Here is a 27,813-nt window from a genome sequence, read left to right as displayed (position 1 = left end):
AACCCAAAAAAATACAATGGAAAGGAAATTTTTGGCCTTTTGTACTGAACTGTCTTACTCTAAGTTCACTTAAAATTAAAGGTAAAGTTTGAGGCACAAAAACCCCACAGTATACTTTAAGAAGAACTTTTACATTAAGGAAAAAGGTCGGAGCAGAATATCTCACTATTTTTAATGTTTTTAAAGAGCAGAACAGGAAAATCACGAAAAGCATGTCTTAGCCATGAACATATGGTGGTTTTCATTTAAATGTACTGATTCATCAAAATTTCAATGAAACTTCTAAATGCACATATTTCAGGGCATCAGGTAAATTTAGAAAGTAAGTGGTCTCTTTTTAACCCAAAAACTTACATTTTCAAGAAAGTCTCCTCATTGCAACTTCAAAAGCCCCTACTCAGCACCAAGGGATTCTTTCTTCAGCACAGTGCAGGCTCTCACGTTTCAAACAAGCTGGTGGGCTTTCCCCTCCTCACTGGCCACAGAAATCCCTGCTAGGAAAAGGGTATGATGAAACACAGCAGCAACTTGAATTTGGCTCTAGACAGCTTATTTTTTTATGATTTTTCTCTGATTTTCAATGCCATGGTAAGGCCAGATTGATAAAAGGTCTTGAAGGCATCAAAGGCACTCTGGAAACACAAAACACCCCAGCAATGGGAGGCAGGAGCCCAACTGAACTGGAAGTGTCTGCAAATCGTTCCAGGAGCACAATGACTGCTGCAAAACACAGCAACCCTGAGAAGGCAATGGAGAAACAGTCCCACATGCTATTAAAAGTGTGTGTCAACTTAGGCTGCCAGACTGCTAATTCTTGTTATTTGGAAGTTTTTAAGCACTCTGTCGGCTTAGTCTTTCAAGGACAAACAGCCTGCCACTGACTTGAGGTCATTCATGAAGTCTTTTCTTGTTTTAACCACCTGTAAAAAAAAAGAGCTGAGCCACAAGTAAACAAACCACCAGCAAGATGGCTTTCCTTGTGCCAGTTCCTGGATGTCACACACTCCCTACAGATGTATCAACCATCCTAGTTACCATCTACATGACCAAACCAGTCAGATGGCTTGCAGCTGGCACTTACAGCCCCAGCACTAGCAACCAAGCTGGAGAAATCTCCCCAGGGGCTATGGAAAGTGCTGCCTTAGGGGCACCTACATCTCAAATCTATGACTCAGTAAGAAAAGACAGCTGCATATTTATTTTAATATCAACTGCACATAATCAAGCCACCTTCCTCCAATTTTCCCCCCCAAAGACACATAACACAGTTACCAAATATTTAACACACACAGGAATCCTTACACAAACCAGACGCTAGAGCACGTCTGAAATTCCACTGCCAATGCAGACAGGGATCTTTTCATGATTAAGCACCATGTGGTTATATGTAGGAAACTGAAGGCATGCACCTTCGTGGCACAAATCCACAATGTCTATACTCCTTTGTTCTGGTGTCTTGCAACATAGTTGCCTTAGCAACATCAATCATCTTTTTGGTCATTAAATAGTATTTTTTCCTATAACGTTAACTGTGTTTTTCTGAAGAAAATGTTCTTCCCTAACACTGAAGTTAGCCAGTTTGATATGACCAGAGGGTTTAAAAAAAATAAATTGAAGAGGATTTAACAGCAACCTTTAATTATTAAAAAAAACAACAAACAACAAACAAACCAACCAAAAACCACAACAGAATATACAAGCCACATTGATTTTCCCTATCTATTTGAACTTGGAGGAAAGTGCTCTACAGGAGGGAAGGTTTTATTAATCTTTCTCTGTATTTCTGGTCATACAGGGACATAAGCAATGCTACTAGCTGGTTACCCAGAGGAGAGGGAGTTACTCTGTCCTGAGTGCAGTTAAAAGGTACATCTGTACAGAAAAACCTCAAGTAACACTGCAAGATTATGTTTTCCTTGGCAGAGAGCAAAAAGGGACGTGGAGGACAGATGTTATGGCCCAATACACCACAGCAGACTGAAACAGGGCCAAATGGCACACATGCTTACGCCTCCTCTGCCCTGTGCCACAGCTTCCCTGCCTCTACCCCTGTTTAATCATGTACAAAACCCATCAGGAACCTTCCATTTCTCTGCTTCTGCCTCCGACACAAATTCATGCATTTGCTAAACACTGCTCTGTATCAGACCTGCTGCAATCAGTAAGTGATTGCTGACACTTGAGCCCAAACACAGCTACCTCCCTTCACAATATACTGCAGCCTGTTTTGGGAAGAAGTTAAAAAAATAGCAAAGTCAATAAATCTTTAGCTTTGGGTAATTTTGTCTTGTGTTTTGCAGCTTCTTCATAGCAAGAATGTAACTCTTGCTATAAAGACACGCTACTTGTCAAGCGCAAATGTTTTCAACTAAAGAATATCTTGACCTCAATATTTCACCAGTCTAATTCAGTCTCCAGTTTTCCCTTGTCAGACAATTACTTTCTCTTGGTCCTTGGACATATATCAGTTTTAAAGGAGTACCAGCTGAAGCACTAGAACTAAAAGTGCACTTCGGAAAAACAATATCCTGAAACTACAAAGGTCACACTGTCTGCCAGGAAATAAGCATCGAAAACACGCTCCAACTTGGCTGCTCCTTAAATACATCCCAAAGCCAAACCAGTTCAGAGCCAGATAATTCAAGCAAAAGCAAAGTTGTCTCTGGCTTGCACTCTTCAGGATGCATATTACCCAGTGTCAAGATTTTGTAGTATTTGATGAGAGAGAAGGTATAAATTCAGATGAATGAAGAGACATGTCTTTCAAATGATTCAGGTCCCACTTGTAGTGTATCACTTGTATTTCACCCCATCAATCCCATTAGCATCAGTAGGCCAAATGCAAAGTTCTGCAGGCTTCATTTACTACTTTAAGTATTTTTCTGGCAGGTAAAAATGTTATCCCAGAATATCAAAATCCTGTCATAACTTAGCAGCAGCAGCCAAAGCCATCCAGATGTCTTTGAGGATGCTGGAAACATCATCTGGGAATAAATATGGTGTTGCACATGCTTGAAATCCTGACCATGAACAACTTAAAGTTAGCATTCCTTCTCACAGTCTTGTCATACCCCAATGCCAACAGGTTACTTACAAGTGGCATACCATTCATTATCAAGACTGGTACACATCTCCCTTTAGAGAAGAAAACCCTTATTTCCTGTATTGCTCTTAGAATCTAACACAAGACAGGGTTTACCATGTGAATAAAAGGCTCACAATGACTCTGCATGGAAAATCTCAAATTGCTGCCATGAAGATTTTGGATACATTGGAGTATTTAGCATGGCCATCCTTCATCCTTGCTCTAGTATCTTCCCTGTCTACCTTGCAGAGTCACCTTCATTTGCTATGCAGGTCTGCAAGGAACAAGAACAGACACTACTTAGACCACTACTCCCTATCCAGCTCCTAAGTTACCTGCACTATATTCAAAGATACAATCATTTACCCACAGTAGGGCTACACTGTCATTTAAAAAATAGGGAAGATGGTGTTATTTTTAAGTAAGACAACTATAAAAACACAAACCAACCACCAAATCTGGGAACCTTCAGGTTACATAGACCCTGACCATGAACTAACTTTAGGCAATGATAGAATTTAATAACTAGAAAGGTATTATGTAAGCTTTTTTTACTTAACATACTGTTATTATAATTACGTACGCATTAAAGTACATGGGAAAGCCTTAGAAATGAATGAAAAATCCAAACTCCCCTAATGCCTTTTTAATCCACCTCCTGGTAAGATGTGAGAGGCCAAAGAAGAAGCTGAACCCAAACGAAACAGCATAGCTACGAGTGGTCCAGAGCCCAGAAACTACAGAGCACTGCTTTTCCATAAAGCTTTGAGCCATAAGCACAAAGAAGAGTACTGTATGACTTAGGAAAGAAAGAGCATGATTTTTGTAAAAAAGTAAACAGATGAAGCTGGAAAGGAAACTGGGAAAGACCAGAGAAATGAGAGACAAGAAACCCCAAAGCACCTCCCTGCAAAATGCTGGGTTCTGCCTGGGTCAAAGCCAAAGCATGTGCTCAAAACAGGAGTCTTCTCCTACTGAGTTGGGTTTAAAATCATCTTTCTGACTTCTCATTATCAAAATGATTCACTTCTTTCTAGACAAGATTTCTACAGTACACTATGTAATGTACATGTACAACATGGCTACAACATCTCGTTTAATACCAGCCAGATTAATACATCTTTTGCATATTCCTAACCTGTTGTCAAAGATTTTGCGGCTATATCCCATCCCTGGTCTTCCCAGACCGGGGATATCCTTTGTTTTTTCTATTATTTCCCCTTTAGCCAGACCCTTAACTCTAGTAAGCCACTCCTCTAGCTTAAAGTTTCCCATCTTATGATAATAAAAAAAAATGTTTTATTAAAAAAACAGATAAATATATTTATCCTAAATTGCACTTTAAGGTTAAAAAAAAAAAAAGTCATTCACTCTGGCACAGTCTAGCTATGCATAAGCCTATGATGCATTTTGTTCCATTTTCCATTCAGTTTTTTCTTTCCTCTAATATCTGTTTTAAAACTTTATATATCACAAGACTGACTGTTTCTTCTGTAAACACACAACACAGTGCTTCAAACACACCAGGACTGTTAGCATTTAGGGAAACAAATAAGTTTTGCACACGCTCATATTCTATTAGAACCAAACCCAAGAAATATGCAAAAACTGAAAACATAATACTTCACTTCTCAGGGTATAAGTTTAAAATATAGGTGGGTTTTTTTAATTAAAAAAAAAAACACACAAAAAAACAAAAAAAAAAAAAACAAAAAAAAACCCCTAAAGCAGACAAACAAGAAAACAAACCACCCATACCTCCAAAACCTGTATAGTTCTCTTTCAGTACAAACAGGGCTGATGTGTTATGTAGAGAATAAATAATAAACTAAGCCATCCAAAAAAATAAAAGCTTTTACTGAAGCTCCTGGTTCACCTACTCCAAGTAGCAGTCTGCTGAGAAACAAAAATTCAAAGCTTGTGGTTTCCTTCCAAATTAGAAAAAAAACAACCCTCAGGAAGACCACCATTTTCCTTAAAATATGCCCATTAGCTTATCTTCTTTATACAAAAGGTAATCCTGAGGAGCAGCATTTCTACCTCTGTAACCAATGCCCACCAAGCTGGGAACTCTCCAAGTGACTGACTGTAGGGCAGCAGGACGGCTCCCCCAGCCTCTGGACCAGGAGGTGTCAGTCCCCTCTCTGCTGGGGAAGGGACATGGGAGAGGGGTTCCCTGGTGAGCAGCACACAGCAGCCCCAGCCACACCTGAGGTCCTTGGGACAAAGGGGTCACCCACATGACATTCAGACACTGAATTTCTGCCAGTTCTGATATCAGAGAGCAGGAGAATTAATTCAGCAGAATAAAGCTCTACTGGTTGGTTAGCTGTTCCACGTTTATTTGGAGTAGCAATTAATGTTCCGTACTTAAAGGGAAGCTACAAAGAAGATGGAGGCTCCCTATTTACAAGAAGTTACATGGATGAGACAAGGGAGAATGGGCACAAGTTGCTCCTGGGGAGATTCTGATTAAACACAAGAGGAAGATTTTTCACTATGAGGACAGCCTGACATTGGAATGGTCTCACAGGGGAAGTGGTGAATTCTCCCACTTCAGAAAGTTTTAAATCTCAGCTCGACGGGGTGCTGAGACATCTCACATAAACAATAATATTAGAAGTGTTGGACCAGATAATCCTTGAGGTCCCTTCCAACCTGACATTCTATGATACTGCTGCATTTTGCCATCCATTTTATCATCTAACTCTTCTGTGTAACTAAAATTCCTCTTCATCTATTTATGTGCTAGGCTCCTTCTTCTACCTGAGACCTCTGTCAAATGCCTTCCCTGATCCAACCTTTGGGAGCATCGGGATCTTCATTCTGGAATCAGAAGGTATGCACATCTCTCCTTAGAGCACCTCCCCCCTTTTCTGTAGGTTTTTAAAACCTACACAAATTCATTTTAATCCTCTACCATGATGGATTCAGAATTTCCAAACTTCCTTTCATGCTCACCTTCTACAAGGAGGCTTTGCAGCCTGCCATAACAGCACATTCCATTTACCTATGCCAAAAGCATTTGCTTGCAATCTCAGTTCAAAGAGCAACCCCAAAATGGGGAAAACCCAGTTCCCTGCTTGAACACTGGCTGCTTAAGGAAGTTTTCAAGCATTTGCATTCAGCAGCAGAGAAAACTCAGGACATGCTAATAGGGTGTGCCAAGCAAGAACACCCTACAAGAGCCTGATGCTGCTGTGCAACCAGTACCCACTTCATTAGTTTGAGAAATACTGATACTAGTACAAACATCAGCATCCCATGAAATTTTTATCTGCATGCAGCAGCAAAAGCAGCATAGGCAGCAGGAGCTAAACAGCTCAACACTAGTTAGGTTTGAAGCTGGATCTGCCACTCATCATCTCTCTAATCAGCTCCACGCTGTCCATTCCTGGTTTTACCACCAGCATGTTGTGTGGGTTAGCAGTCTTATTTAAAGTCTTGGCACATGCATTACTTAAATAATCCATAGATTTAAAACATCCTTAGGACTTAGATGAACCTTTACAGCTTTCTGGGAGTAACAGGATTTATAGGGCCAAAAATTAAGGGGTTACAAACTCGAATTTATAGCAGAAGCTCATACTTGTTAATTTAAGTCCCAGTGAAAGCTGGGATAGTGTCAAGCAGATTGAGTGTTATTTTTTCCAGCTCTATATTTACACTTCAAGGATTATGCAGAAGCACAGAGGAGAAGCAGAGAAACTGGCCAGATGCCCAATGTGAACCTTTTGGTGAAGGTTCAGAGAAATTTGGGGTACCTGTCTTCAAATAGTTTTCAAAGTGGTATAGATGTAGACATCCATGAGAACACAAGGAAGGAGAATGCAAACTTTAAATTTAGAAAAATGACCGTTTTACCTTGCACTTACACAAAAAATTGGACAAGCATTGCAAGGAAGGCAGGTTTCTCTTCTGCTGTGGAAGGAGGTGCAGCCAAAGAATTTCAGCCTCGCCCCTGTAAAATTAGCTATTTATTTTGGATAAATCCCACAAAATGTTTTCCACCCAGCTAGCACTCCTGCCTGCTGGTTTAGCAGCAGCAGAGCAAAGTGCTGTGCTACAGGGTGGCAAGCAGCCAGGCACTGACTCCTGTGACTCTTCAGAGGCTGGGAGGGTAGGGCTGCTTAATTAAAGCCTCCAAGTTGCTGCAAGGCAAGGATGGAGGCAGCACTCAGCTGTCATGTCTCTGAGGCCACCAGAAACATTGCTAGCAGAGAAACACTTCCATACAGTTATTACCAGCAAGATTTATCTCAAAGTTAGGGGTGCACCTTGCCATACTCTGCCTGTCAGGTGTTCCCATCAATGTAACATCTGTGCACAGGCTGGAAAGGAGAAGAGTATGGCCTCCTGGCTGGACTGGTGAAGTACTGAGGGATGTCCTTTTTCCCTCTCCAAAAGCAAGTAAAACCACACCACACCACTACATCTGTTGGTACAACTGGCCAAAACCAAAGCATGGAGACTGTATTTCAGAAACAGTGTGCTGGCTGATTTTTAGCCCAAAGAAGGTGCGGGAAAAACTGAAACATGACTCCCACTTGTACAAACCTTCATGCTCTGAGGGTTCCATCACTCCAGGACTTCCTTGGCATCAAGCATTACCATGTCCCTGGGGGCTTCTTGATCTCTCTTCCCAAGACAGATCCCTCAATGATTATACCTGGAATTTCTGTGGTCTTCCATTAGAGTTACACTTCAGTGCAAGAGCCCCATGATACCAACATGCTGTTAGGCTGCAAGGACACATTTCCCAGCAACCACTTATGTACTTTCCCTGACAAACAGCACCATTTTTATCACATTAGGACATAGCTATATTGGTTTTCAAAAGCAAAAAGAACAAAGACATACTGGTCCCTAAACACCCATATGACTCTACGAGAGAACTTCCTATATTTTGGCATATATAGGACCATCATGTGTCCCAAGTTTAAATCCATGCTTCTATTAAAGGGAAACATACTGAAAAAGTTCACACATGCAGAGAATTACCAAAAAAAAAAAAAAAAAAAAAGCAGATGAATGCTGATGTAACAGCATGCAAAGATTATAAAGATAAGGTTAAAACACATATAGTCAAGCATAGTCTGCTCTTGCATCTGTTTAAATAACAGCACATGTTTACAGTCAACATTACTTTGTAACCAAGTTATTTCAATATACTTGGGTAGTCATCAGCCTACAAACTTACCTAACAATAAATCCAATCTCAAACATTTCTGAGAAGCAAATGTCAAATAATTAAAAGGATTTTTCTCTTGTAGTGCTTCTCTTATCAAACACACTGGTATTCTGAAATATTTTTCTTACATTCAATAAGTTTTTAAGCTAACAAGCCTCAAACTCCTAAAAAAAAAAATTGATCTTATTTGCCTGACTATGTGCAGCTGTTCATATACAGATGTGTTCGCCCTTTACTGATGGTTCTCATGATGTTTCACTGTTTCCTGAAGCATGGTGAGAAAAAACACAAAAGAGGAAAAAAAAACAGGCAACCACGCTCCCACGGGATTCCAAAAATATGAGTTACTTCCCAAGAAGGCAATTTTCACCATCTTTCTGATTCAAGTTAAATTATCTTTATAACCTTTCCCCTTCTCTTTACCTCTCAGTATATATTCCATATCTGCTGTATTTTCATGCTGAATTCTACATCTACTCTTTTGGGAAAAAAATCAGAGTAAAACTTAATTTCTTAAAGGAAAAAGTTTGGGTTTTTTAACATTTTCGTTTCTTCTAAAAATCTGATTTTAACAGTAAGTAACGGAGAGCATAATGCTGTTTTGTTAGCCTGGATTAACAGAAAATCTGGGTGTGGTACTGACATTTTACACACACACACCACACACTGCTATCTTGTGAAATTAGATATCATTGAGTCAGGGTTTTAATCTATCAACATTTTTAACAGTCTTCAAAGCCTGCAGTTCCCTGGGTCCACTCTGGTCCTGTTGCAGCAATGGGAAGGAGCAGACGGATGATGCTCACAGCACCCCGTGCTCCCCCCCCTGTCCTCTGGGGCTGGTGGCCTTGCCTGAGGCCAGCACTGCTTCCCACCAAGCTTCCTCCATACTTGGGGTGAATGCTCCTCTCCCAGACTGTGGTACTCTCTCTCCTTCAGCAACAAGGCTGAAGCAATAAGAACCATCACAGGTGGTAAAACCAGGATGGGTGCAAGTCTCTGCGGGGTGGCAGAGAAGAGAGCAGAGCTGGAGCAAGAGGAAAGAGACGATGTCAGGATGAGGCCTAGGGCCATGGTGCCTCTACTTTCCTCCCCAAGACACATCAGCCCCAAATCACTCCTTTGCCTCCCTGCTGGAGATCAGGTACCTACTCCATCACCACTGCACCACACTCCCTCAATCCTAGCAGCTGGGCTTCTCCCCAGATGTTTTAAGACATTAAAGAATACACCAAACCTTCCTGGTACAGCAACATAGATATTTTTGCCTCTTGTCCATGTCCTACATTTTTCTGTTTCAGAGGAAACTAGACTTATATATCCAGAAAAGAATGGCCATTTAAACTTTCAAGAGAGAAGAAAAAGCAGCAAGAGATTTTTTAAAAAATTACCTTCATTCCTGTTAAATACTTTACATCACTCTGTTAAGGGGAGTTAACAAAATTCAACTCTGCCCGAATACCTTCACCCTAGTGCCTCTTCCTGCTGACCAGCATCATTACAGTGATTTAGACAGCATGCATCCAGCAACACTTCACAGGCAAGCACAGGTTTTCCACGACAAAACTGCTGTGACAAGTCCTTAGCACTGCACTCCACCTGGATGCCTGGCCTGGTGAGACCACACACTCCCTAAAGAGCACCACTTCAGACATAGATGGGTATCAGGGACAGGATCACATGGAGATCCCACCTCTCCTATTCACACACCACACACACAGCATTGGAAGCTTACTAAGTGCCACATGTATCATGAACACCCTCGTTCCTTACTGTATTTACTTATAAGTGAAGTTTTCCATAAATTCACAGATTGGGCCCTCCATGTAAATAGTTGCAACACATTTAAACAACCAAAGATATCTTTCCATTATGCTGCATTTAAATCTCAATTTAATCCAGCAAGACCTGAATTCTCCATGTGAGAGCAACCCTCATCCTTACTGTTCTTCCTTACAATTCCCTCTTATCTTTCATGCTGGTTCTCTGCACAGCTTCCTTCATAGCTACACAATTCAATACCTTGATAAGAAACATGCCTTCCTAACAAAAATGATCCAAAGATTATTGGATTATTGGCAAAGGAATTACCAAGTCAAGTGTAAACATGGGAGCAATGAATGGAGCATGGGTCATATTTACCCTAACTACAGCTTCCTGTTCTTTATAGTGAAATTCTGCATTAAATACATGGGATGGCTTAATGTCAAGCTCCTTATTTGCCAAATTAGGCAGGTGGCCAGTAAGAACCCTGCAGCATCTGCCTCCAGTCCATCTGAGAAATGGTATTTATGAGGCTTCTGAGAAAGTCTTAACTAATTTATGCCAATATTAGTAATACCAAATTACTGCTATTTTAATAACTATTGGGAGGACTTTATAGTCTGAGAATGATGAAAAGGAATAACATTTCTACAACAGAAAACAACAAAATATGTAAAGTTTACGTTAGTTTCTTCTGTTCAAACAAATTAATTCATAAAAGTAGGGAACACTCAGTGCTCGCCAGCTTCCTTCCCTTGGAATTAGTTCTTTATGCACAATAATTATACCAGGAAACCTCCCTCCATAACAAGCTAATAGACATAAGAATGTTAGTCACAATTGATTTTTGAGTCCTGCATGAAGCACATTTTAGCACCAATATCAAACCCAAGGGATCTTTTTTAAATACATAGTTTATACTTGAAATCTGCAGAGGTAATCTAGAAATGTTCCTTTTGGTGCCTTTGAAAATTAAACTGCACTTGCACTAAAGGAAAAAACCCTACCTTCAACAAAAGAACTATACACATGGCAAAAATGCTTAAAAGCACATCACAGCAAACTATGTCTAGTGCTTCCAGGAGGGTTTTCCCAAGGGTAGGCACAGCTGATGCTTGTCTGACAGGATATATTACCTGGGATGCAATATAATATGGCAAGGAAGACAAAGGAAAGAGAGAAAGACTTCTGTTTGATTTCTGTAGGAAGAAAAAAAAAAAGGACAGCCAAACAATAAGAACTAGATTACTAAATCAGTGAGTTTCAACTCTTATTTTGTCTTAGCTACAGGAGGACACCACCAATATTTTAGTAGAGGTTTTTTAACTGGTAAGGCCAAAAGATTAAAATGTCAAATATAAGTCTGCCAGGATTTGGCTTTAAAGCATTTTACAGCAGCAGCACTATTCATATATTCATAAAACAAAACAGAATTACAGACACTGGCTACCCAGGACTGAGATCAGAAGCAAAACTTGACCTATTTTGTTTTATAGCAAACCTTCCTCTGTCACACATTATTATTCTTAATGCACTACTACTCAAGCTAGTAGTTTACATTTATGAATATCCTAGAGTAAACTGCATCTGACTTAATTCATGCAAGAAGAGTGTTCAGTGTCAAATGCAGCAGAGATAAAGGCAGAAATCTGCATCTAGTTAATCATCCTAATTGTTATGCAGACCACTTTAAAAAGGCACTAATCAGTGTTGTGCACAAATGCAAAGTTTGCTTGGCAGTAAAAATCACCACTGAAATGCTTACCCAAACAAATATCATTTTCAGGAGAGACAGAAGCTCAGCACATTTTAGTTAAAGAAAATGGTATGAGGAAGAACTTAGTGGTTCACCTTAGATCTTCTGCTAAATCAATCTTTTTAAAGCATAAAAAAGCATCACACAAGGTCTACTCATCGTCCTACAAGTGACTGAGATCAAGTGCCTGCAATCTTTGACACTGCAGACTTCTACATCCATTTCCAATTGCCTCACTGTCAGGTCTCCCCTCATACCCTTAGCAGCAGGCTCAGACCAGCATCCCTTAGCAATTCCAAGGGCACTCTTCACAGTGTCTTCAGTCAAATTCTTCTGCCAGAGCTGTGTACTCCCTCTCGAAAAAAATGTATCAGAAGATGAGTGGAAAGTGGCTGAAGAGACTACAGTCTCAGTAGGGACCCAGGGAAATACTGAGCTGCAAAGCCTAACACCTCAACTGGGGTAATTATTAACTGAACTGATGCTAAAGATAAAAGGAGATAATTTGGACATCTGGATAAATAGTCTGCTGGAGAAGTCTCAGTAAGGTTTGTATGGAGAAAAACCCTGCCCAGCAAATGTAAGTTCTTCAAGGTGCAATACATGGACAAGGTGCACCCATTCATTCTGACCTATCGAAATTTCCAAAGGACTTCAACCAAGTTACTTCCCAAAAAATAAGGGCTCTCTTAAGGAAACCAGGTAGACATAGGTTAAGATGAAAGATCCCATGTGTAAAGGTTGCTTAAAAATAGAAACAGGGTCAGGATAAGAGTAAGCATTCTCTTCTTGGAGAGAACAAAGTCACCAATGAAGTTCAGCAGGCATTAGCGTTCAGACTTCAGTGTTCGACCCATTCATGTGAGCTGAGGAAGTCTGCTCATGATTTAAAAAAAAAAAAAAGTATTGTGGTAACAAGGCCAGGATGCAAGGAATTCCAGACAATCCTGGGAGATGGAGTCAATAACATTGCAAAGGAAAGGTAATACAAATAAACACCAGAAATATAAGAAGATGAACATGGTAAAGACACAACCATGGCTATATGTAACAGAGAGATTCCAGACTGACCACAATCATGAGCCACACTTTAAGATTCCTATTTGACAGATTCAGGAAATTAAATCACTAGCAGCCTAAATAAAAGCAAATCAAACACTACAAATCATTAAGAAATTAAATAAAACATGGTTATGCCACTGTATAGACAGAATCACTAACCATCTCTGCCACACAAGAGCAAGAGCCACCAAATAAAAGAAAGCATCCAGGAACAAGCAGAAGGGAATTCTTAATTCACCCAGAAGCAGAACCACATCCAGGCAGTACTCCTGGCCAAAGGCTGTGGAGGCTGCAAGGAGATCCCAGGGGGCTGCAGACAGACAAGCATTTGGAACCTAAAGCCTCCCAACGTTTTGAAACAAGGTAAAGCTACACCCAAGTCTGGCAAGCCCAAACTGAGAACAGCCAGAAATTCAGAAAGCATCTACAGAGGAGGCTTTGAATAAGGTTACCCTGTTCTTATTTTACCTTGGACATCTGCTTACAAGGAGCTGTGGGGAGGGAGGGGAGGTTGCAGAACGCAACAGATCAAAAAGGGAACAGGCTGAAGATGAAGGGTTTAAAAAAAAAAACCAAAAAAAAAACCCAAGGAAACTAAAGTGGGACACTGCACAGAGCACCCCAACAGCACCCGCTGCTCCTTAAAGCTCTGGGGACAGCAGCAATTAGTCCTCTGATCCAAGTTGTAACAAGGCAAGAAAAGAGAAACAGGCACAGAAGTGCTGGGATCCTGCCCATCAAGCCTGGAGCCCATCAGCCATAGAGCTCAGGCCAGGTTAGACAGGGGCAGGAGGAGGTTGGCAAGATCTCATTCTTTGGTAGGGTGACAGACAGAAAAACTATAAATTTTTTATAAGTTTTTTGAACCACCCACAATCTCAGGAAGAGACTTTGGAGAAGCCAGAAGAGGAACTGCAGCCTCATGCATTAGATTTACGTGTCCCAAGGTCTCATTTTCCCTGTGAAAAGGATGTGAGTCACAGTCAACAGAGCACATCATAAATGCACCCATATTCACCTCTCCTTGACTAATTTATCCCATTTGATCTCAGCAGGTGACAGGTGAGCCTGAAGTATAAGTCTGCCTGAAACTGCTCCTCATTCCTCCTCATAGAAAGAGATGACTTTCTGTCACAGGGCAAGGAAACAATCCTCCTTTGAGAGGATTTATTAATTACTTAAATAGAAAAAAAAAAGTTTTCAGCAGTTCATTTTTTAATCTGAAGACTAATGAGCTCACACAGTTCACATACACTGACATATAATCTCCTTTTGCATAGTTTTGACTTTTAAAAAAAGAAATTTCCACACAATTAGATACACCTCTAAGCCACTGTTATTTTGGAAGTGAAAAAAAACTAACTTGCAAAACATTTCAGAAAGTGGCCACTAAGCTCACAACAACCCTTTCTAAGTAGCAATATACACTGTAAAGCTAGGGTTTTATTTTCTGCCAGGTCTGATTGTCAGATTTTAAAAATAAGAAACACTAGCACAGGAAATCTATATCCAGTTAACTCAGTTGTACAGAAAAGCTTTTCCTGAGTCACCAAGCCTCGGCTCCTACTGCCACAGCCAAGCCCACAATACACACTTCCTCAATATATCCTCAAAAGCCAGCTGGGGGCTTGCTCCCACTTCTCAGATTTGAAGGCTGTTCTAGAATCCCACTCCATTTAGGGAAGAAACTGTCTAAATTCCATCTTAAGATTATTCATGCCAGTTTATATCCATTTCTTCTTGTGCCAACATTGTTCTTTAGCTTAAATAGCTCCTCTCCCTTTCTAGTGTTAATATCCCTGCTGTGTTTGCAGATTGCAATCATATCCCCTCTCAGGCCTCATTTGCTAGGCTAAACAAGCCAGGCTTTCCTTGTCTCCTCTAGAAAAACTGGCATTTCTTTACCCCTGCCCTCCCTCTGCACCTGTCCCAGCAACAGCAGGGGTAAGAGGGGACCCTGCCTGGCACTCCCCAGGAGCTCACACCCATCCCACCACCCCTCCTGCCAGTGTCCTGACCTTAAACGCTCCACCGTCCCCTTTACTTTTTTATCAAGGCAGCAGGACAGGAACAGCTTCATCAGGCACAAGCTAATGCACCCAGCACATCTCTTGCTCTGCTGTTCCCAGCAGAGGAGCTCTTTGCTCGCAGCAGGAAACAAAGGCAAGACCTCCTCTGCTGCTAGCAATGGATGTGCATATGGTATACTTTGTTTTCAGCATGGATGATTTTTTCAAGTGTGACTGCACATCCTAGGCCAGAGCTTCCAAAGTGCATAGATCTGCCATATGGCAGACACAATCAATTGATTACCTACCAACTAGCAGGATTCATTTTAGTTTTTCACAGCCTCTGCTAAAAAAATCCTTAAGTAGGCAATCTCAAGCACTCAAATTCCTCCCTAACTAGCTCCTGAAGTCACCAGTCAGGACCTAAGTTCAAACCCTGCAGCAGCCTCTCCAGAGTCCTCTCTCTCCTTACGCATCTCCTAAGGAAGTCATCATCCCTCCCAACACCCACCAAAATTGACCATTTTTGTCATTGTTCCCATCTTAGCTGTAGAACTGAAAAACAAAACAAATAAACAAATCATGCAACCCTTCTCCTAGGAAATGATTCCTACACTGCTGTGATCCTCTGCTTAGATGTCTTCTCACCAGGATGTTGCTTCAGAGCCAAGACTCTTCCTCTTTTATAATCAAGTAATGTATTCTTCATAACACATCATAAAACTATGCTTCCTCCCAAAGGGCCCACTCAAACCTTGTCTCCCTTGAGTGGCCAAAAAACAAAAAATACATGCCAAAAAGGATTCCATCAAATATTCATCGCTGTAAAGGAAAAGCAAAAAATACCCACACTCAGCACGGCTGTTCCAGGAAGTTAATGAGCCAAGATTTTGTCCCAAGGTCAACATAAGAGGATGTCTCTCCCTTTAAGTGCATCAGCACACTTATTTTAAACAAACAGAATTATGTGAGCAGAAAATAGCTTTAAACATGAGACGGATAGCTCATGCAAGCTTTTAGAAGGTACCAGAACATAAGATGCCAGGAAGATGACATGTCAGATCTAGAACAAACTGGAGAAACACACTGGAGAGCCAGAGGACACTGCCAGCCTGCAGCAGCTCAGCAGCGAAGCAAACCTCGGTTCTGGGGCAATACAGTAGATCTGAGGTGAAACACTGACTTGCTGCAGATACTGCTATCCTGCACAACTTACTGCAGATGCCGTTATCCTTTATGGCTACCAACAGCATCCCCGGTGCACAAAGCCTACCAGTCCATCACCAGAGCAGATTTGGTTTCTTCTTCTTGATTTTACTTGTTTTGTGTTTAAAGCACAGAATGCACTTATCCTCCCTAGCAAGCAGGCATCCGGCAAAGAATTAGAAACCACTGCAGGCAAGCAAGGCAGAGCAAGGAGGCAAATACAAACCACTACAATTCCCATTTTGTTTTATCTCTCCGAATTAATTTTATCTCTAGCCGCAAGCAGAGGTAGCTCCGCTGCTGCCACGGGACCCATGCGAATCCCTGAGAACTTCAAGTGTGATAAAATGGGGTCTACGTTTCGAGCCGAGTGCTGCATTTCTGCAGACTCCCATTTGCAACCCCTGGTGCAATCCGCAAACCCCGTTCAACCACAGAGCTGAGCTCGCAAAACCCACTCCGATAAATCACACGCAAAAAACCGCCCCCAACCAACCCACCAGACGCTACTTCCACAGACACTCCGGCCACTTTCCACGCGTTTTCATCTCACCCCGCCACCCCCACCCCGCCGCGGCCGTTCCCCCCGAACGCCCGCCCGCGGGAGGACAGCCCACGCTCGCACCGACACTGGGCCAGCTCCCTGCGGCAGCACCGCGGCACTCCGGAGGAAAGCAGCGGCAGCGGGGCGGAGGGCCTCCCGGCGGCACCGGCAGCCGCAGGCCGCAGCCGGCTCCGTAGGCATCAGGCCGGGATGTGCCAGAGGCGCCCCGGGCAAGGGCAGCGAGACTCCCCCCGGCAGCGGGCCGGCCGAAGCGGCGGCACGGCGGGCGGCCGCGCACCGGGAGTCCCGCCGCGGGGCATGCTGCGTTGCGCTTCCCTCCTTCCCTCCCTCCCGGCCCGGCCACGGAGCGCACCTGCCCGCTGCTCCGCTCTGCGCTGCGCCGCCCGCCCCGGAGGCGCCCGTAGCCCGCTGCGGGATGCGGCCAACCTTCCGGAAACGCTTCCCAGCCCGCTGCGCTTACCCAGGAAACGATTCCGGCCGCCGGCCGCCGCCGCCGCCCCTCCTCCTCCTCCTCCTCTCCCCCCGCCCCGGCCGCCGCCCAGAGCCGCGGCCCGCCGGAGGGTCGGGAGGGGCGGGGCGAGGCGAGGCGCCATGTTATGTGCCCGGCGGCGGGCAGGGCGCCAGGTGCGGGCCCAGAGTCCGCTACCGCCCCGCATTCCGCTACCTCCCTGACCCCCGGGCCACGGCCCTCCCAGCGGGGCGGCGTTGGAGGGCTTGTAGTCAGCATCTCATCGGGAGTTTCCAGAGCAGGTGTCCTTCCGTGAAGGAGTATGGTTTATCCCTGGGGCAGGTGTACCACTAAAAAAACCTGAAAAATATCTTTTTTTTTTTTTTTTTTTTTCTCCTCAAGAAGAAAAAAGAGCAGTTAGGCTAGTGTTGGGAAATGTAATAGTACCCTGATCAAGGTGAGGCAGTGGGAGTTACGCTCCCCAGAATGCCACGTGCTGTGTCCCCGGACTCCTCCCCAGTGAGCTAGGTAGCCTGGAAGGTTTGGAAGCCTACCTGGAAGGATGGGTTGCCTTGCACTCCAGATGGATGTCAGCAAACCCCTCTAGTCGTGGGCTGCGGGAGGGTGATGGATTCCAAAATAACGCTCCAGGCAGCAGCGTTCTGGTGGATCTCAGAAGCTACATCATAAGCATGGATAGAAAGAAACACGGTGTTTTCAAATGCAGAAAACAAACAAGTAAAGGGACGAGCCCTGGAAACCTGGTGCTTACAGTGCCATAGAGTGGATCATGGGCATATCTTGAGATTAATGCATTGAGAGTCACAGCAGCATCCCAAACAGTTAAATAACACACCCATGAGAAGACCCTTCCATTTCAAGCCTTCCAAATATGTGGGAATTTGTCTGGTTTGTCAAGATAGGCTTTTGAGATCACAGGGGAAGAAACAACTCGCTGAAGCAAAAAAATCAACATGTGATGGTAGCTCAGGAGAAAGCATGTAATTGCTAACCAACTTTTTACTCTACACCGTCTAACAATCTTAAATAGTATGTGAACAACAGCTGAGAAACAGCAGTAGAATACAGTGCTGCATTGGAGTGACCAAAGACACAAGGAGGTAAAAGAAGACTGACAATAATGAAAAGGCCATTCTTGTCTTCTCTTAAACAAAACCACATTCAGCAATGCTACTGAACTGCCCCAGTTTAACACACCATTTATATCAGCAAATCTATTTATTTAGAAGGGACGATTTTTTCCTATACATTCCAGAACCTTCTTCAGTATTTTGTTCCCTGGCTTTACAATTATGTTCCTGATATAACAGCAGAACACTCTTGATCTGAGCACAATTAAAAGATCATTAAGATGAATAGGAGTAAAGAATTTTTAGTTTGAAATATTTATGGTATTGACATCTGCCAGACTAAAGAACAGGAAAAAAATAATCTGCAATTTTAAGCACTACACTGATTGTAGCAAATGTAGCAAAAAGCAACTAGGCAAAACACTTGGAAATTATACTTGAGTACTTAATCACTTACTCTTAAAAGTATTGTTCTTTGTAGCATTTTTCCATTTGTCTTAGAATTTGATGGGATATAATCTTCTAATTTGTTTAAAAAGAACAATACATTTTAATTTATATTTTTAGATGCAGAACTATGATGAAGCTCCAAGAAGACCCTCCAAATAGTTCCATGATCTCTAATAGACTCATGTCATCACAATCAGTTCCAGAAGGACTGACTCCTCAAAAAGTGATTAATTGAATTCCAGCAATTGTTCATCAGGGTGCTTCCCTCAAACAAAGCACAACATCCAGCAGGAGGGAAAGGTTTTATACTTGGAAGGTATACCAGAGCAGAACTATCCCTGGAATTTGCACTTCATCCATTGGAGAGATGCAATACAACTATCAGGTTACCTGAGATTATTAGTGAATATCCTATTATTGTATTTCCCTCGCAGAAAAGGTTTTGCAAGAGACTCATAATTTCACATTCCTTTGATGAGAACTGTAAAAGCACTGTATTGTGGGTTTCACTATGTGGTCAAAATATGATTAGTTACATAGTATATATGATGCACTTTGGATTTCAGTGTAGTGAGCAAAGTCATAAAAATGAAGTGTTGGGGAAACTAAAGAAGGAATTTCATATACATCCTGTATGGGCAGTCTCTCAATACACTCAGACATCTCAGAAACATTTCCAGGCAGATGTAGTGCTTGCCCAGGCTCAGCCAGTCTCATCACATACTGATCTCTTGGTTTAGAGTGATCCAATGCATTAACTTTCCAAGAACAATAAATTTTTCCTGCAGTTGTGGCCTTCAGAAATTGATGCAGAGCACTTACTGCTGTACATGAGACACAAATATCTCATGAAACAGCATTTGTAGCAGGGTGAAAAAAGAGGCCTTTCTATATTATCAGCTCATACCAAAATCATTTAATCATCATCTTGCTGTTTCTATGTTTGAATTATAATTGCAAATTTATTTTGGTCAAAGTCTACCCAACTTTGCAACAAGGAGTGACTGCCCACAGGAGGCTCCATGGAGAGTAACACTCTGCACCCCACAGGTCTGCAGCCCCTGCTGGGGCACTGACTTTGCCCCCAGTGCTCTCTTAGAAGAAGTTGACAGTTTCTTCCCCTGCTTTCTCCTATACACCATCTTTTTACTTAAGTGTTAGTCCATGTAAGGGGATAGTTAAATTACACAATGATCACACCTCTTGAAAAACTCCTTTCACGCTGCAGAGGAAGGTGACAGAGGTGACCATGAAATAAGCAAGGCTGCCATCTAGTGGTACAACTCTACTTTCAGGTTTAAGAGCAACCTACACAATCAATTAACTATTTTCTAAATATAATTATTCTAAACCCAAGCTTAACACAGAAATGTAATTAGTAAAACTCAGTTCAAGGACATCTTTAATTTTCATTGGAACAGTCTCTTCAACATATTCACACAACTTGCTGTGACATTACTTCTCCATCTTAAAATGCTACATCAAATAGTGTTCCAGAAAGAATGAAAAACACCACACACATTACATAAGCAGCTAGAAGATATAAGAATTAAACTTGTAGCATGTAGTTTTTCATTGCAGGATTGAACATGCTCAGAGGGTTTAGTCCCTTAGACACACTGCTTCCCAGGACCTGTGCAAAAGCATATATTGTTCTTGTTATCTTGAATTCCTGTCTCATTAGTTTTCCCTGGGCAACCATAGAGCTAAAGACTAATTCTGCCATGGAGGAACTTCACTGTGTTATTTATGGAGAAGCAAAGACCACGAGACATCAGTCTCAGATAAGATTACTCCAGTAGTTTAATTAAGCCAGGAACTAAACCAAGGGCTCCTATACACTCATGGAGTTCCCTCCCATCCACTGCATTATCTGTCTCAGGCACTTTACCACTACATAAACAAAGTCTTTATAGGTACAAGCTCAATCTGGATGAGGTGAAGGAAAGGTGCCCTGACCTGGCCTCCAGGCATATAAATTCCCTGACTACATGATGCACTTACCCACTCATCCAGAGGTAGCTCCATGCTTTATTATGATTATAGACAAGTTCTGGGGAAAGCAAGCAAGGTGACAGTGTTAGCATACAAAGAGTCCCAGTATTTGAAATAAGAGAACATAGCACATGACCATTACAGGAAAACAGTCCATTTTGGACTTCCTTCTAGCTGAGGAAGGGCAGGCGAGGGAAAGTTGCTATTCATAAGAAAAAAGCTGCTATTAATGCAGAGCTTCTAAAACCTGTAGCAGCAGAGAATAGCCCACACTTTCTCACTTTGGGTCCTTAAAATGGGAATTATAGCTCTGCTTTCTGATGGCTTCTGAAACATGAGCTCAAATATTTTTCTACATCTGAGAAATAGGAAAATGAAACAGTTTTTGAAATGCCAAATACCTTTGGGCCTACAATGTTTTCCATATTTTGAGAAGACACTTGTTCCAACAGCACAAAATAAATCACAGCTCAGAAGTTTTAAGCCAACACCTCTCCACCTCCCACGTGTTTCAGCCCTGGTGCTCTTGCACCTTGGCGCTTTCCCTGGAAGTTCTGCTTCCCAACAGGCAGCTGAGGCAGTGCAGCAGTACAGCTCCTCGTGAGGCTCCCAGGAAACCCACATCTCAAGCCAGAATGTCTTGCCCACTCAAATGAAATATAAATATATATGCATATGTACACACTTATATTCACAAATACACATTAAGAGGTGTAGAAAGTTAAGGTAAAGTTGGAAATGCTAGGCTTACTGACAGCAGAAGCCAGTGCTTTGTCTCTTTAACAAGAGAAACAAAAGTCCAGTGTCTAATGTCCTAAACACAGCTAGAAAAGCCCAGGCTGCAAATGCACTCAATGGGAATTTTGCCCAATGTGTATAAACATACACTGGAAAGAGCAGCATGTTTTGTGTTTATATTTGCAGCTGCAGAATGTGATTACAGTACCATTGTTTTTCTGATCCATAGTGTAGTTCCCCTTGCCATCTAAATATTTTTCCCCACTGAGGCAAGGATTTGTCACGTTCACAAACTAAACATCTCCACTAAAACAATAAGGCTCAAGGGCCAAATGATGGTGTTCTTCATATCCACATGTGCTTTGGGTAAACACTTAAAAATTGTGATCTTCCGAAAAACAATTTCTCCATTGGTAATAAACACTGCCTAAACATTTCTCTGAAGGTGGGGGTTGAAAATACTCTCATCCTTGAATAACATGGAAAAATTCTGGGAGCAGAGAGGGAGAAAAGTCTCCCTTTCCAACTTCTGCTGATACTCTGAGACCAGCCTTTGAAGACACACAGCAGGCACTATGAAATTAGGCTCTGAGAGTGGCTTGAGGCAAAGACAAGTCTGACAAAGACAAGAAAAAGACAAGACAAGACAAGGGACATTTCACAACTGAGTTTGTTTCACTGTTTTTTTAATGTTAATTGCTTGCAGATGAGCCAAGACTATTAACCTTCCATCAGTGGCATCCACAGCAGTGTCAGAGTGGTGGGGGCCCTGCACTGCTGTTTGCTCCAGTAAAAGCAGCACACACGACACAACTGCTTTGCATTAGCTATGCACAGGGTGCTCACCATGTGTAAAACACTTTGTGACTGAATTAAAACTTAACTAAGGGTTATATTCTGCCAGATGTACTTCTGGAAAGTGGTTATTAATGTGGGGTTAAGTGTGTCATTCTTACACATTTTGAAATCAAAGACTTGTCTTGTAAGTACAAGTGAATAGCTACTGTTAATTTGTAATTAACATAGGAATTACTATAGGCAAGACTTTGGAGATCTCAGAGGCTAAAAAGCACATACTGAATTCTACCAGCATGACTAAGGGATCCTTTTAATGCTTTTACTTGCTGTTATGGACTGGAGAAGCAAGAGAAGCTCAGATCTAGGTCTGTGAGGCTTTGTTACTACCATTTTCACACTGGGAAAGTTTCAGAGCTGTGCTGCTCTGAGACACCTCTGAATCAGCAGCCTGCCAGAGCTACACACCAACTGCATGTACATACATCCATGGGTACATACATACACACATATGGTGGCTAGGAACTCTAAGAGGTACCATAGACTTTAGGAGTCTTGAAGAGAAGGCTCAGATGCAGGTAATGTCTTTCCCATGCAATCCTGCACAGCCAGCCCACTTCTGGACAGGACTAGATTGGCAGACAGGTCTCAGGGGAATCCAGAGACCTCAAGATCTTGGCTTCATTTACTGGACTGGCAGCAGCTCTGTGCCAATGTTGATCCCCAAGTGAAGAAGGCCCAACTGGAAAACCATGCTTGGACTTCTCATAAACAGTCTGTGGCTGAGGCTTCACTGCAGGGCACTTCTCTAATTAAAAACAAAATCCCCACACTTCGTAGGAGTGTGCACAAGTAGGTGAGGAAGTAAATTCTTTAGCACAAGTTGGTGAAAATACTATGTTATGTGTAGAAGTTCAGGGTAGCTTGGGCTATGTAAGACATTTTTCTTATGGAAGTAGAATTTTCAAAGAATGTGTTGGGCTTAACACACCTTATTTCAGGTTTTATGTTGGTGGAGGTGAATATATACAGAAAAATCATGTGTAAATGTTTCACTACAAAACTACATATAAGACATAGCAGTAGTACAGGACCACATCAGATGTCTGCAAGAAAAGAAGCATCTTTCAGGATTCTGTGAGTTAGCTAAAAAGGGATTTTGTTTTTTGTTTTTGTTGTTTTGTTTTTTTTTATGATGTGACCCCATTGCTCACTGATTTCAAGTGCTAACTACTTTCAGTTCTGCTAAAGGTCACCACTGGCATAAAAGAAAGAGGATGAAGGAATGCATTTTAGATCTGGGTTAATTCCCATCACTATCCATCCCCTCTTTTCACCCCCCACGAAGATAAGCCGACCTCCAAGACATAGTGTAAAATGGTTTGTGTTTGCTGGTCTGGAGAAGTCACATTTCACAATAAACCTTTATATGAGAGTCCTTGTCTACAGGTGCCTCTGTTGGCATGCAAGAAGGAAGAGCTCCATTTTTTCAAATTTTTTTTTTCAACAGGCACAAAAGCTCTTGATATTCTCTTCTGGTAGAGCCTTATCTCTCACTTCTTTATCCAACAGCAGGCAAGCCAGTTCATTCATTTGCTTTTAATATTCCCCTGGGGAACACCAAAGCCCCGTTAGCATGTAAAGAGACCACAGGTAAAAATAGACTAGGTTCAGAAGTTAGGTTCCTACTCAGCAGCTTCCTTAGCCATACATTGTTCTTTCTCTGAAAAGGTTTCATTCTTGAGGATGGAGACCACCATAAAGAGGTATTTGGGAGGTGGCCCATGCCTTTGCCTCAGCACCCATACACCTGAGGAAGTGCATCTCTACCACTTTAAAAGTACTAGTGTGTCACTGTCTTGATATCCTTTCAACTGACTGACAGCATTCCTCAGCTCTCTTCTTTTTTTCCTCTGCTCTCCTCCAGATTAAGAGTGGACAGTGCTTAGGAGATGGTTTGGATTGGCCTTTTCTTTTGTTTCACAAGAAGCTCAGCCTACCTAAGGTAAACTCTTCCAGGAGTCCTAAAGAGGCTTCTAATGCTTTCTGGCTGCTATGTATGACTGACAAGTATGAAAAAGCAGGTCTAAAGCCAGGGTTTGCTCTTTATGTTGTGGTCAAGCAAGTGGCGTTTGTAGAGTTGAAGCAGTGTGGGATCACTCCAGGATGGCCTGGAGTGTAGTATGAGAGCTTCTTACTGCAAGGGTGAAGTGCTGCTATCTAATTTTCTCACAACCAGTAGTTTAACATGGCTCAGCTTCTTTTCTCTTGTGCCTTTTAATCTGAGGAAAGCATTGACTGGGTGAAAATGTAAGTAGGACTCTAAGTCCTTATCACAGATCATCCAAATGACATATCAGAATTCATTATTATTATTACAAGTATTATGCTAAAACATTCCACAAAATTATGTCTTCTTACTTGAGATGTATATTTTACCTCGCTAGATAAAAGCACTAATCCCAAGAATGTGTAAATTAACAAAACAGGGACAGAGGAAAGAAGAGGATTGTTCTCTACTAGACTAGACTAGAAAGATGGACTGCTTCTGCCTACAGATGAAAAAGGGTGGCTTGCTAACATCACCAAAGGAAGCATCTGAGGTAAAGGAGACACATGTGGATTGTTCAGGGTCATCCAGTATACTATCTGCCTTATCCATTGAGACAAGTCTTCCAAATTTTCAGATCAAGTGAAAACAGATAGTATATAATGCCACTGGAAACTAAGACACCCTTGTCAACCTTGTCACCCTTGTTTCTTCTGCCTTTCTTCGTGGTAAGAGAAAGGAGTCACTGTTATATTTTATTATAAAACAAAGTATACTAGCGCTGTGTCTCTGATGGACACCATCACCATATGGTGGACACAATTTTGCAGAGGAACAAGGTGAAAAATCTTAAGCATCCTGCCAGACAGATCTGAATTCAATAAAACCATGGCCACACTCTACAGAACTGAGACTCTCAAGGTAAGCCTTCAAACTATGTTTCAGCACTTTTAACACTTAACCTACAGACTTCCAGAAGAGCCCTTGCATTCTGTACGTTGTTTTTCATATGCTGGAGGACTTGGCTGTAATTCAGAGCAATTGCAGAGTCACTGCTGGCAGTCAATACACACAAAGGCAGCCCTTGGCAGAGCAGGCCCTCTCACAAACCCCTTTCCCCCCTCCATCTCAGCTTCATCACAGGTGAGACCCAGAATTCACATCCTTCAGCCCCAGCCATCCGTAGTCATTACATCTTCTAGCCAAAACATCCCCTCATCACGGAGAAGGGAATATGAGAACATAACTTTTCCAACCTTTATATTAAGTAAAGAAGGATTTGGGATTTTTCCCTCATTCGCACTCAGCTCAGCTCTGAGATGCTTTGAATTCATTTCACTTCCCAGTCTTACTCCTGCTTTACATTTGAGACATTTTAACCCAGAGGTCCTGACCCATGGTTCTGCAGAGGTGCTGCTCACAGCCAGGTGCTGAGCAGTAACTGGACTTACACTGCCTCACAGCACTACAGTCACCAACACTCCTCACAGAAGAGTTTAAATTAGCCTGGTTGCAATTCAGAAATAAACACACACCTCTCTTCATGCTCAAAGTTTTCATGGGCCCAGGCCCCCTATAAAAGCAGACATTTTTTTTGTACCTTCTTGAGTCCCCTGATCTTCTAACTAAAGGCTGGACACTCAGACTCAGGAACTAACACAGTCTTCCAGACAATTTACCAGAAGAGAAGGGAGATGTTGCTGCCTTACACAGACCCCTGATGCCCATTGTTCCTGAAGAGGCATCAGATATATTTGTCATATTTTATGTTTGGTGACACAGTTCTGGCTGGGATGGAGTTAATTTTCTCTGTAGCAGCTAGCATGGTGCTGTGTCTTGGATTTGTGACCAAAACAGTGCTGATAACACACCAATGTTTAGCTATTGCTCAGCAGTGCTTGCACAGCACCAAGGCCACCTTTGTCTCTCGTGCTGTCCCTGCAGCTGGGGGTGCACAAGCAATGGGGAGGGACAGAGCCAGGACAAGTGACACCAATTGACCCAAGGGATCATATGGCATCCTATGGCGTGCTCAGCAATAAAAAATGGGGGTGATGAGACCGGTTGTTTCCAGAAGGCCATAGCTCAGGGACTGGCTGGGGATTGGTTGGATGGTGGGGAATGATTCTTTCTGCATCGCTTGTTCAGGCTTTTTATTATTTTTTTCTCCTTTTCTTACTGAACTGTCTTTATCTCAGCCCACAGGTTTTCTCACTGTTGACCTTCCAATTTTATCCCATACCTTTCCAGGGGGAGTGACCAAGCAGCTGCGTACAGCTTAGCTGCCTACTCTGGTTAACCCACAATACGCAAGACTTTGTCCAGCACCTAATATGGGAGAAATGTTTGTTTCAGCTAATACACTTTTTTTTTTTTTAAATAGATTTGGTTGTATAGCTGTATAACAGTGATGGTGGTATATACCAGTGGTAGAATGTCATTTACCTCATCACTTAACTCTCTCTCTCTCTCTCCACTTGGAGAATATGCACATGCAGCTGGGAGCAATTGCCTTACATTTGTCTTTAACAGTGTTGCAAACACAGATGTGCAGGTACATTAACTTGGAAAAAGTTACTGGTGAAAAATAAGGACAATGTTTTATTAGCTTTCCGGTTAGAGACTGAACACTAGTTGCCAAATGATTGGAAGTGGTCTTGTTTCACAGCCACATATCTACCAGGCTAAAGGCCTGTCATGAAGAAATGAGTCTGTCCTTGCTGTATGCCACATTGCACACTCAATAATACATTAACATGATTTCAGTTGTAGTGAGCTGCAAGGTAAAAACAAGTGTCTTTCTCTCATCACCAGGCAGCTAAGGTTGGATTCATCCATCTGAAAGCTGGTGTCACCACTGTAGACCTCTATACCTGAGCTGGGTCCGTAGACTCCCTTTATAGTAAAGGAAGAGAAGCTGGTGTTTCCAGAGCGTAATTTGTCTCAGCTCAAAACTAACAGCTCTGTTTGATCCACTGACTCATGCTCTCAATTTTTTTCTTCTCAGTGCTGATAATGAAGGCATCCTAAATGTCCCTACCCTAGATGGATGTGTACCACCTTAGTTATGCTATGACTTATATCAGAACTGTCCTTAGGCAAAAGTAGACATAGAATCACAGAATTATAGAATAGTTTTGGTTGGAAAAGATGTTTAAGATCACCAAGTCCAACTGTTAATGCAGCACTGCCAAGTCTAGCACTAAACCATGTCCCTAAGCACTGCACCTGCATGCCTGTAAAACACCTCCAGGGATGGTGACTCAGCTACTTCCCTGAGCAGCTTGTTCCAATGCTTGACAACCCTTTTGGTGAAGAAATTTTTCCTAAAATCTAATCCAGTTCTGATCTAATTCTAATCTAGACAGCCCTGATGCAACTTGATGTCACTTCCTCTTGTCCTACCACTTGTGCTTTGGGAGAAGTGACAAACACCCACAGTTAGTCCTAGCAATTCTTCAAGGATGCTGCATTTCTGCTTGTTAACCTCTCTCAAGCACACTACTATGATCCAACAGAGCTGTTGTAACTGCCCTCAGCCAGGATTTATTCCCAGCAGATGTACTTACAGCTTTCTCAAATACCTTCAACCCACTGCAGGGTAAGTG

At 42.3% G+C, this 27,813-nt stretch overlaps 1 protein-coding gene across 11 annotated transcripts in view; it reads right to left on the bottom strand.

Moving 5' to 3' along the window:
- The window catches only part of APBB2 (amyloid beta precursor protein binding family B member 2), a 169,070-nt gene extending 151,926 nt beyond the window's left edge, over positions 1–17,144 (bottom strand). For 6 of the 11 annotated variants that reach the window (XM_071743677.1, XM_071743679.1, XM_071743666.1 and 3 more), the window contains exons 1-2: positions 16,991–17,086; positions 355–491 (exon numbers count right to left, since the gene is read on the bottom strand). The gene's annotated coding sequence lies outside the window, so the exon portion shown is untranslated. The other 5 variants (XM_071743670.1, XM_071743673.1, XM_071743676.1 and 2 more) reach the window with 3 other exon arrangements.
- Between the last annotated feature and the right edge of the window lie 10,669 nt (positions 17,145–27,813).

The sequence above is a fragment of the Heliangelus exortis genome, chromosome 4 (genome assembly GCF_036169615.1).
Source record: "Heliangelus exortis chromosome 4, bHelExo1.hap1, whole genome shotgun sequence".
In the NCBI taxonomy this organism is placed as follows: Eukaryota; Metazoa; Chordata; class Aves; order Apodiformes; family Trochilidae; genus Heliangelus; species Heliangelus exortis.
This window is presented reverse-complemented; position numbering and strand designations above follow the sequence as displayed.